General features: G+C 43.3%; 1 protein-coding gene across 4 annotated transcripts in view; it reads right to left on the bottom strand.

Moving 5' to 3' along the window:
* Positions 1-11,511, bottom strand: part of LOC137498921 (glutathione S-transferase 1-like) — a 124,851-nt gene extending 113,340 nt beyond the window's left edge. The window contains exon 1 of one of the 4 annotated variants that reach the window (XM_068226753.1): positions 11,365-11,511. The gene's annotated coding sequence lies outside the window, so the exon portion shown is untranslated. Of the gene's footprint in view, positions 1-7,827; positions 7,964-8,716; positions 8,764-11,364 lie in introns of those variants that run through there. The other 3 variants (XM_068226754.1, XM_068226756.1, XM_068226755.1) reach the window with 3 other exon arrangements.
* Positions 11,512-12,104: the final 593 nt, after the last annotated feature.

Here is a 12,104-nt window from a genome sequence, read left to right as displayed (position 1 = left end):
ATTGTGTAGTATCGAATTAAAATCTCAGAAAGCTATTATTACCGCAACTCTCCGTGGAAATTCGCTCAGAGTGCACAAAAAATTTACCTCTTAGTCAACTTTGTCCCGAGGTGGCGGATAGGATGTTCCCTATTGGGATGATCTTTGGATTCGCGGATCAACAAGTAGCCCATTTCCTGGAGGCTTTATACTGCTGGGGCACCATCTCTCCAGGGGTTATAAATATGGAGGGCCCTAGCACAGGGTGATGTGTGAAGATCTCAACGGTAATTACGACGGAGCAGGAAACCTGCGTAGAGTGTAGAAGGCGGAGTTGACAAATTTAAACAGGCCTACCTTGGTTGTTGGATATCAGACGATTTAAACGCAGATCTCGAAATTAAGACCCGTATAGAAATGGTAAAATCCGCATTCAAGAAAATGAAGGCTTTACTGTGTGATGACGCCTTAAGCTTAAAACTGAGGCAGCGCATAGTTAAGTGTTATGTTTGGTCAATTTTGCTTTATGGAGTTGAAGTTTTTGGACCTTAAAAACGACCACCATAAAAAAGGCTGGAAGCTCTAGAAATGTGGTTTCATAGACGAATGCTAAGAGTCTCCTGGATAGAGCACGTCTCTATTGAAAAATACTACAGAGAGCAAACTCTAAAAGAGAACTACTGATTAACATCAAATACAGGAAATTTGCGTACTTGGGGCATTGTTACGTGGTGAAAGATATGCAGTATTACGCCTCATTTTAAACGGCAAAATCAAACGACAGCGGGGAGTAGGCAGGAAAAGAAAAGAACGTCATGTCTCAAGAACATTCAAGACTGGACTGGAATACGATCCGTCGCACTCTACCGTGTTGCTGAAGATTGAAGAACATACTGGTTGCCACTGTCCGGGAGACTGGGCAAGGCATATAGAAGAAGTAGTATACCCCCCACCCCACCCCACCCCCCCACACACACACACTCGCTATATCCTACGGTGTCGTCCCATTTGCGATCACTCAGGTAGAATACAAGACTAATTTATTTTTGGCGGGTTAAGCATTGTCCCATTTGCGATCACTCTTATCAGTGACATACAGTCAGGTTGCTGTGAGGGAATTCCCTACTGAAGGACTGGTACAGGAAGATATCCCTCAAGTAACTGGCTGAACTACATACTAGGATTCTTACGAATCGTATGTTGAAACTCATTAAATTACTGATATTTACCGTTTGAGGCTGATGCGTTAATATCGGGACTGACAGAGAATAAAAAAGACTCAAATGAACCTTTTATATAGAATTACCAGATGGTTGTGGGTGTAAAGGCGGTTAGATGAGTTTTAAGAAGTAATACAAAAGATGGACGCATTAAGACCGTTGAATTTTACATTTTCCAGTTTCAAAACAAAGGATTTTGCTGTAACGCTTTGCTTCTTTGATAGTGCTACCCTTTTTGAAGTAATTCTAGCTCATCTCAAACTTAACAGTTAACTTACACTTTCTTATACAATAGGGGACACTATTAAACTACTGCTTAAATAATGCCCAAACTGTTCAGACATCCTACTGACACATAAAGTAAGCAGCTACTCAAATTATAAATGAGCCTACGTACATCTATATGTATGTATGTCTACCGCTTAGTTTCGTTTCTTGATACCGGGTCGGGTTGAGATGAGATTAATTTATACGAAATGTTTCTACGGCCGGATGCCCTTCCTGGCACCAACCTCAGTTGAGGAGTTAATGAAGATGAAATGTGTTATGGTGAATTTAATTGGTTAAGGGGCGGGAGGACTTAGCTGTGGCCTGTGAATAGGAACTGTACCGGCATTTGCCTGGAAGTGAAAGTATTAAACCACAGAAAACCACTCTGAGAACAGCCGACGGTGGGGTTCGAACCCATGCGTTTCCCGAATGCAGAGCTTGGCTCCGTAGCCGTAGTGCGGTAAAACGCACGGCCACTCAGCCTACTTTCACTTATATAAATAAAATGATAATTTTTGTCTGTACGCTCGGATTAGATTTACAAGATTCTAGAACTTAATGTTAAGAAAATATTTAGATTAAAATAAGTTGAATAAATTATAATCCTATAATGATAGCACGAAAAGATGAGATTGCATTCGGGAAATAGTGGGTAGGAATCCCATTGTCGGTAGCACTGAAGATGGTTTTCCGTGGTTTCCTATTTTCATAACAAACAAAAATGCCGGGGCTGTACCTTAATTAAGGCCACGGCCACGTCCTTCCCACTCCTAGCCCTTTCCTATCACATTATTGCCATAAGACCTATCTGTGTCGGTGCGATGTAAAATCAGCGATAAGAAATCCATGTCACCAAACATCCCTGACTTTTAGGTAAATTTCTGTAAGAGTATCCATTATATAAAACACAAGGCTTGCCTTTATTCGTCTCAATGACCAGCACGTCATAAGTAAGCACGCAGAAAACAACATAACAAAAGCTACATCAACGATGGATGTCTACAGCTAAAAAACAAAAACTATGGAGTAATATTATCTTAAAAACCTTTCAAGAGATAGGTTGTGTGGAGTAAGCCCTAATTAACAGTCCCCCTGCTGCATGGACGTTGGAAAATCCTGATAGGCTGCTGATAATTTTACAATGGTCGGAAATGGGACACGAACTGGTCTTTCTTCACATTCTTGTTTTTCACTGTGATGGGAGTGATCGCAAATGGGACACCTTTTGCTGTGATCGCAAATGGGACACAACCTATCCTACAAACCCAGGTACTTCTTGTTGTCTGCACATTTTTTCCTCCCCCGCTTCGAATTCCCAATCGCCGCCACCGGTTGGCATCAGGAAGAGCATCCAGCCGTAACCAGGGCCAAATCCACACGTACGACTCAGATCGCACCCGCGACCCTATAGGCCTAGATGTAGCGAAAGCGGTAAAAAATGAAATGGCGTAGTGCCGGGAGTGTCCGAGGACAAGTTCTGCTCGCCAGATGCAGGTCTTACGATTAGATTTGACACCCGTAGGCGACGTGCGCGTCGTGATGAGGATAAGTAGTAAGTAAACTCGTGTCCTCATCCCGAGGTGGTGCAGCTCTTTTTCAGGCACACCCCCATTGGAGGTGAGCTGCATGTACCATTTGGACCACATACCAGCCCTCCTGTCAGTCTTAAATTTCTGGCAGTACCGGGAACCGAACCCAGGCCTCCGAGGACGGCAGCTAATAACACTAACCGTTACGCTACGAAGGCGGACGTGATGAGGATGAAATGATAATGTTTCGTCCATGTGCATATCTTTCAGTGATATTTATAGATCCTTGGTAGCCACAGATCAAATATCATAATTTCTAACAAGTGTTAGACTAGTAAGAGTAGCAATTGTAGCAACGTACGTAACAAGAGGGGCAGGAATATTGATTTCCAGCATTTACCTAAGATACACATCTCTTCCTAGTTATGTTAGGCCTCTAGATGGCAATAAAGTCTAAATATTTCAGGTCCCCTCAGGTCGAGAGGTTTGCCCTCCTGACATCTTGCCGATCATAAGCAGTGAATTTACTTATTGAAAAACGAAAACCTACAACCTGTTTTCCACTCAGTGACCGGGTCAGGGATGGCATGAACGAAGTCGTGCCGGCTGCCGTAGCCTGTTGCACTTCTCTGGGGTAATGATTAATGAATGACGAAATGATATTGGATAATGTTGCTGAAATATGACAGGGAAAACCGAAACACCTGGTGAAAAACCTGTCCCACCTCCGCTTTGTCCAGCACAACTCTCACATGGAGTGACCGGGATTTGAACCACGGAACCCAGTGATGAGGGACTGGCGCGCTGCCGCCTGAGCCACGGAGGCACTACTGAATTTACTTATTATCAAACAATTTTTCAGTCTTTACAACTATTAACGCTTCAATAATTAATAATTAAACTACAGTAGAGTCTCGCTCATCCGACCTTCCCTTATCCGACATTCCGTGTTATCCGACACTGTTAGACTTAATTTCAACTTTTGGTGGAGACTAAATTCAGACACACCCGCTGTGGAGGGTGCGACAATGGGACAAGCACTGGCCTGAACGCTGGCGGTAGGACTGGGTTTTTCTCAAGGACAGGTGCAGTGAGTCTTCAGTCATTGTAGTATTGGTTGGGTGCGGAGGTTATAGTTTTCATATCCTCTGTGAGTATGGCGAGTAAATGGAAGAAAGTAACTGTTTCTATGGAACACAAATTGAGTGCATTAAAGAGACTGGACAAAGGGGAAATTCTTCAAAATATGGCTTCAGATTATGGTGTTGGACGTGTCACAGTAGGGGACTGGAAAAAACAGAGGGAAGAAGTTGAAAAGTTGTGCTCTACCAGAGCAGAGAAAAACAATAAAAATATCAGTACGAAAAAGTAAGTGAAGCACTATTTCTGCCTGCCAATATCTGGCACCATTATGCGGGAAAAGGCTGTGTATTTCCAGAAGGAGTTTAATGAAGGGGACCCTAATTTTCTTGCCAGTGCTGGGCAAAAACGGTACGGTATTATGTAGCTTAATATCTGTGGAGAAAAGTTTCTTTTCGTAACACATCTGGAATGTTTTCGTTTAATACTGCATGTACTATACAATTGAATTGGTAATTTAATAAATAGAGCACCGTAAAACATGTCATTATTTTAGCCTTCCTCTTTGTTTCAGTTCATTTTCAAAGTTATTCTGTATTATCCGACATTTTCGGTGATCCGACGTACTCCAGGTCCCGTTTACGTCGGATAATCGAGAGACTACTGTATGTTAAAAGTTATACTCTGTTTTAGGATTGATTCTCATGCGAAGTACGGAATAATTTAAGGAAGATTTCTATGCGACAACAATGGTTCCGCTCATAACATATCTTAACAACAATATGGCGCACCAAACGGATAGTAGGCCTATAGAAACGAATTTTATGATATTAATTTTATTGTTCCCACCACACACGTCCATCCTTTTTATTTTAAAGGTCAAGTAATAAGATATTAAACAACTACAGTAATGATATGAAAACCTACAACCTGTTTTCCAGTCATTGACCGGGCCAGGGATGGAATGAATGAAGCCTCGATCTAGCGGCGAGGATAGGAATTGTGCCGGCTGCCGAAGCATGTCGCACTCTTCTGGAGCAATGATTTTTGACTGACAGATGAAATGAAATGATATTGGAGAGTGTTGCTGGAATGAAAGATGACGGGGAAAACCGGAGTACCCGGAGAGACACCAGCACAAATCAAGCATGGAATGACCGGGATTTGAACCACGGAACCCAGTGGTGAGAGGCCGACGCGCTGTCGCCTGAGCCACGGAGGCTTTACAGTAATGGTAACCAGAGCATAATAAATAAATTGTTGTCCCAATTAGACTATCATAGGTTATAAACTTCATGGTTGTGATCCGTATTGAATTGTAAGTACAATATAATTATTAAATTAATGTAGTAATGGTCGCCCTTTCAGTACTATAATATGTAATATTCTAAATTAAATTAATTAATTAGGGGCTAGTTTCGACTGGGTCTGGCCATCTACAGCCTTAATGTAAAACATCTCATAACTAAACAAATGTACATGCATGCAATTGACATGAAACAAATGAAACAATATATACAAATTGACATTAAAAAACTGGGATGAAATTATGATTAAATTTGAAAATAAATTAGGTTCTAACTTCTCGAGTATGCTCATCATTGAGAAAATGCGTTGCTTCTGCGGAGGCCTCGCTTCTGCGCAGGTGACGTCACGCGGGGAGCACTGCGAGAAACTGGCTCCGCGGCTACATGGCTTGTATTTTTAATGTGTTAAACATACGTTATGTATTAAATACCTGCCGTACATAATTTGAAGCTCTTTTATTCTCCTCATTAATCTGCCGGGCTGTGCAGTAGCAGGCTGTTTAATCTACTACAGGAAAACCAAAGAAAAATACACAAACTATTTTTCATTCTCGAAAAATGATCTTGCCAGACTGTGGGAAAACGCTTGTCGGCGCAATGATAAATTTAGTGTGAAACATGGTACGTATTTATAATATATCATAAATTATTATTGTCTTTAATCGATACATGCTGTGTTAAGTTAATACAATGTTATTACGTTATTACTTTAGGTCGAGTTTGCTCGTTTTACTTCGCTATGACGTGCTTTGAAATCCCTTTAAGACAACAACTTCTAAATTATCGGAATAAAAGCAGCCGTGAATTAAAGCCGGATGTATGAGACTATACCACTAGGAGGAAATATGTAAACTCCTAATCGTGGCGGGAGGGTTGAGAGGGAAAAACAGAGAAATCGATATAAGGATGTAGCTGAACTTCTAAAATCGCCGGCTGCTGATTTCAACAGGTGAGTGAAGAAACACAATCAATACATGTTTAAATGTTATATTGCATTACATTTTCCAACTGAAAACTTGTTTATGTTAATTATAGGGAAGATGAAACTGAAGAAAAGGTGGACTATAACAGAGAAAATATAACTAACGAGTTGGATGATTTGAGAAGAATGACCCTACTGTTGGAAAGAGAAAATAGTGACTTAAGGAAAAATATGAACAGCTATTGAAGAATAATTGGGAATTACTACAACAACTTAAAAAAGGCAAATGACATTTCTGAGATAATTACTTCAATGTTCGGACATATTTTTTTTTTCTCCAGGGCAAATAAAAGTTTGAATGGACCATGAAACGTGTAGTGGTTAGCGTGTTTAGCTGCCACCCCCGGAGGCCCGGGTTCGATTCCCGGCTCTGCCACGAAATTTGAAAAGTGGTACGAGGGCTGGAACGGGGTCCACTCAGCCTCGGGAGGTCAACTGAGTAGAGGTGGGTTCGATTCCCACCTCAACCATCCTGGAAGTGGTTTTCCGTGGTTTCCCACTTCTCCTCCAGGCGAATGCCGGGATGGTACCTAACTTAAGGCCACGGTCGCTTCCTTCCCTCTTCCTTGCCTATCCATTCCAATCTTCCCATCCCTCCACAAGGCCCCTGTTCAGCATAGCAGGTGAGACCGCCTGGGCGAGGTACTGGTCATACTCCCCAGCTGTATCCCCCGACCAAGAGTCTGAAGCTCCAGGACACTGCCCTTGAGGCGGTAGAGGTGGGATCCCTCGCGAAGTCCGAGGGAAAAACCGAACCTGGAGGGTAAACAGATGATGAAGATGATGATGATGATGATGATGATGATGATGATGAACCATGAAAATAAAATCAAGTCCGCCTCTGTCGTGTAGTGGTTAGTGTGATTAGCTGCCCCCCACCCCGGAGGTCCGTGTTCGATTCCCGGCTCTGCCACGAAATTTGAAAAGTGGTACGAGGGCTGGAACGGGGTCCACTCAGCCTCGGGAGGTCAAATGAGTAGAGGTGGGTTCGATTCCCACTTCAGACATCCTGGAAGTGGTTTTCCATGGTTTCACACTTCTCCTCAAGGCAAATGCCGGGATGGTACTTAACTTAAGGCCACGGCCGCATCCTTTCCTCTCCCTTGTCTATCCCTTCCAATCCTCTCATCCCCCCAGCATAGCAGGTGAGGCCGCCTGGGCGAGGTACTGGTCATTCTCCCCAGTTGTATCCCCGACCCAATGTCTCACGTTCCAGGACACTGCCCTTTAGTAGGTAGAGGTGGGATTCCTCGCTGAGGCCGAGGGAAAAACCAACCCTGGAGGGTAAACAGATTAAGAAAGAAAGAAAGGTACAACTGTTCGGCAGCCACAAACAAACAAACAAACAAACAAACTGGCTCCAATGTCTCTCAAGAGGAAATTTATTGAGACCCAGTTACGAGTTACTGAAAGTTACAAATATACTGGAGAAATAATTTAATGACCTTCACGGTACCTACCTTTGCGGGGAACCCTACGGGCCGCTTCACACTAGGCGACTAGAATCGGCTACTGAGTAGCTCAGGTGAATTCCGTGTCGCCGTGCGGTCGCCGGTAGCGCTACTTAGCCGCCTTCCCCGGCCTAGAACCAGTTTTCATCATGAGTTCCCAGGTAGAAGAGTGTATTGCTACTCTTGTTGTTGTCTAAAAGAAAGAAGGAAAGAAAGCGTCGTAGGTTTCATTCTCATCCTATGTTGAAAGATCGTTTGGAAAAAGGATTTTTCTATAAACTGTTCGACGATATATGTGATGATGGTACAAAGCTTTTTAGTTACTTCAGAATGTCAAAGAAATCTTTTGATGAACTCTTCGAAAGTGTGAAAGAAGATATTACCGGAATGGATACCAAGTTGAGAAAAGCAATACCGGCTAAAGAAAAGTTAGCCTTAACTTTGAGGTAAGTTGAACTGAGATGCTAGTAGTTTTCCAGTATAAGGTTCCTACGTAGAAGCGTATTTAAACAAATTGCCAAATCCTTGTCTATATAATCGGGATATAGTGTATTCGAGCCCCACTGTCGACAGTCCTGAAAATGGTATTCCGTGGTTTCCCATTTTCACACCAGGCAAACGCCGGGGCTGTACCTTAAGTAAGGCCACGGGCGCTTCCTTCCAATTCCTAGCCCTTTCCTATCCCCTCGTCGCCGTAAGACCTGTCTGAGTCGCTGCTGCCTAAAGCACATTGTAGAAAAAGAACACGACTCGACCGGGAATCGAACCCAGGCCCCTCTGTACCGAAGGACGTTGTGCTGAGCATACAGCCAAACGAGTCGGACGACAATATCTCAATTATATTGAATATTTAATAAAAGTGAGGTCACGTAAAGGCTATTTGTAAAATTTTACTTACAGAGCTCGTTTCTATCCTGGGATGTTCTTTCTTCAAAGTCACTGCAGAACTGCGTGATTACTTCAGACCATGCGTTTTTCTTTTCAACTTTATTGCTGTTCTCGTTACAGTTTAGGTTCGAGATGGCTGGATGCTGTTCAATTTGTAGAATTAAGTCTTCAGTGTTTATTTGGCCCACTTTTTTAGGTACATCGCTCATACTGAGAACGTACGAGAAAAGCGCGATGACACTGAAGGGTGTTCTGAAGGCGAGTAGCTGGGCGGCATAGTCGCCTAGTTTGAAGACTCCAATACAAAACAATGGTTCACCAGCTGTCACCAGCGGGGGTTGTGCAATCTGCCTCGGCGACCGGTAGCGGGACTGAGCTACTGCAAGGTCAGTCGCCAGGCTTCTTTCTGTAGCTCGGCCAGTGTGAAGAGCTCCATTTAAAACAATGTTTCCCAAGCACGGGCGGCTGGTCGCCGATTCTAGTCGCCTAGTGTGAAGCGGCCCTACATATTTGACAAACTAAGGGCCGCTTCACACTAGGCGACAGGAATCGGCGACCAGCCGCCCGTGCTTGTGAAACATTGTTTTAAATGGAGCTCTTCACACTGGGCGACTCAGTAGCCGAGCTACAGAAAGAAGCCCGGCGACTGACCTTGCAGTAGCTCAGTCCCGCTACCGGTCGCCGGGGCAGATTTCGCAACCCGGGCTGGCGACAGCTGGTGAACCATTGTTTTGTATTGGAGTCTTCACACTAGGCGACTGTGTAGCCCAGCTACTCGTCCTCTTTGCGTTGCATTCAAAACACCCTTCAGTGTCAGTGTGCATTTCAAGTTCCTTCCCGTTTTGTACTGCGTTTCAGAATATTACAAACTGTACTCAATAAATATGTTACATTCACTATGAATGATTTAATTGTATAAACTGAGCAGCGTCCACCTGGAACTTAAACTGTGACGAATAGGCTATAGTAATGAAGTTGAGAAAAGAAATGTATGGTATGAAGTAATGCCACAGTTTTTCAGCGACTTTAAAGAAAGAACATCCCAGGAAAGGAACGAGCTTTGTAATTAAAATATTACAAATATAAGCGATAACACTTTTATTAAATGTTCAATATAAATGAGATTTTGCTGTCCGACCTTTTTGGCTGTATGCTCAGCGCAGCGTCCTTCTGTCCAGAGGGTCCTGGCTCGATTCCCGAACGAGTCGGGGATTTTTTTAAATTTGCTTTAGGTAGCACCGACACATTCGTCTAATGGCGACGAGGGTACAGGAAAGGGATACGAGTGGGAAGGAAGAGACTGTGCCCTTAATTAAAGTACAGTCCTAGCATTTGCCTGGTGTAAAAATGGGAAACCACGGATAACCTTCTTCGGGACTCCCTATAGTGGAGTTCGAACTCACTATCTCCCGAACGCAAGATGATAGCTCCGTGGCACAAACCGCGCGGCCGTTTGCTCGGTCGGGGATTTTAATCTCGTATGATGCCACTGCCTCGGGGACTGGGTGCTTTTGTTCGTCTATACACACCACACGCAATAGTAAATACAGCGCTCCGTAAAATTGGGTCAGATGCAGACCTCGACTGGCAAAAAGGCCGGCAGAATAGAAATATAATGGAGAAGATTTTGCCAATACAAGGGCAGGCAGGAAATTTTTTATTATTAATTAAGTTGTGGAGAGAACGATATTTAAGGCACCTTGTTGCGAGAGTTCTTGATTTTACTTTTAAAAAGAAGGTTGAAGGGAATCAACCAACAATTTTCAAAATGAGGCTATAGTACCGTCTTCTCAGTAGTCTACACAGAAAAGTGAAGTACCGGTAACTATATAAAATAAAAAAAAAAACCTACGAAGCTTTCATTCTTCAATAATAAGAGCAGCAAGAGACACTCCTCTGCCCGAGAACTCGTTATAAAAACTGTCACTAGGCCGGGGAAGGCGGCTAAGTAGCGCGGCCGGCTACCGCACGGCGACACGGAATTCACCTGAGCTACTCTGTAGCCGATTCTGGTCGCCGATTCCTGTCGCCTAGTGTGAAGCGGCCCTAACAGAGAGAACCATGAAGCAATTGCCGCCAACGGTGAAAATCCCTCGAGAAGTGAGAGTAACCTTAGCGCGCACAAGATCTTGTATTAGCTTGAAACAGTTAAACAGGAAGGTAAAATACTTAGAATATGAATGACATAATAATAAACTGACTGTAGTAACACATCAGTGGTCTCTCAATTGTAAACGAATACATTTTGAACAATGCGCTCTCTTCACAGAGCGAGAAATGTCACCGCCTTCCATGCTTTGCTACCAGCGTGACGTCACTGCGGTAGACTGAATTTGCACTGACACACGATTATACTTACATCATTATACATACTATCCACTGGTAGTATCATTGCTAATATAGCCTGGGGTTGCGGTAGTTTCCATTTATCGTAATTTAAAATTTGCTTTATTCCGTTTCGACGATAAGTTATGAGAAGGAAAATTAATAATTTGTGTATCACAATGAATTATAACTCACTCTGGATACGAATTATATGTACAACAAACAGACAAAATAAAAAACAGCTCTACGCTCCGGTTTACTTATTTGGGTTACAAGGAAGAAACATGTACTGTATCTCACAGAATAGAACAGGAATACTTAATTTCTACTCACCGTACCTTGCTGTATGATCAGAAGAAGATCAAAGCTGAAACTAGACTGATAACGCAATATTAACGAGGGTCAACTTTAATTGCTGATAAATATCTTCGCTGTAGAGAAACTGCAAAGTCAGTCCTTTGCCTCTTGATGTTGACAACGACTGAAGACCACTCAACGCCACCTGGCGTTAAATAAGAGTATTTCAAGGACACTTCACCGTTACTAAGCACTCCGGTTTAACTTCTGGGTTACTCCCACAGACACGACCACGGATGTTCAACTGTGATAGGAGAAACTATCCATAGTTTGCCCCCACTGGTAGCCATGATTGTTAAGGTGTCAAGTCTATAAGGTATGACACCGTGGTTTGTCGGTTCGAGTCCCGTTGGTGGAAGAATATTTCACCATCGGAATGTTGGTCGGCAGGGTAGGAAATGAAATGGCGTGTGGCTTTTAGTGCCGGGAGTGTCCGGGGACATGTTCGGCTCACCAGGTGCAAGTATTCTGATTTGACATCCGTAGGCGACTTGCGCATCGTGATGAGGATGAAATTATGATAAAGAAGACACATACACATACCCATGCCAGCGAAATTAATCAATGATCTTTAAAATTCCCGACCCTGCCTGGAATCGAACCCAGGACCTCTGTGAACAAAGGCCAGCACGCTAAGCATTTAGCCATGGAGCCGGATCGGCAGGGTAGAAGAGATGGTCGTATTCTTCCTTTCTTTCTTTCTTAATCCGTTTACC

The sequence above is a fragment of the Anabrus simplex genome, chromosome 3, assembly GCF_040414725.1.
Source record: "Anabrus simplex isolate iqAnaSimp1 chromosome 3, ASM4041472v1, whole genome shotgun sequence".
Taxonomy (NCBI): domain Eukaryota; kingdom Metazoa; phylum Arthropoda; class Insecta; order Orthoptera; family Tettigoniidae; genus Anabrus; species Anabrus simplex.
Note: the sequence above shows the minus strand (reverse complement) of the source record. Positions and strands in the feature narration are given on the sequence as shown.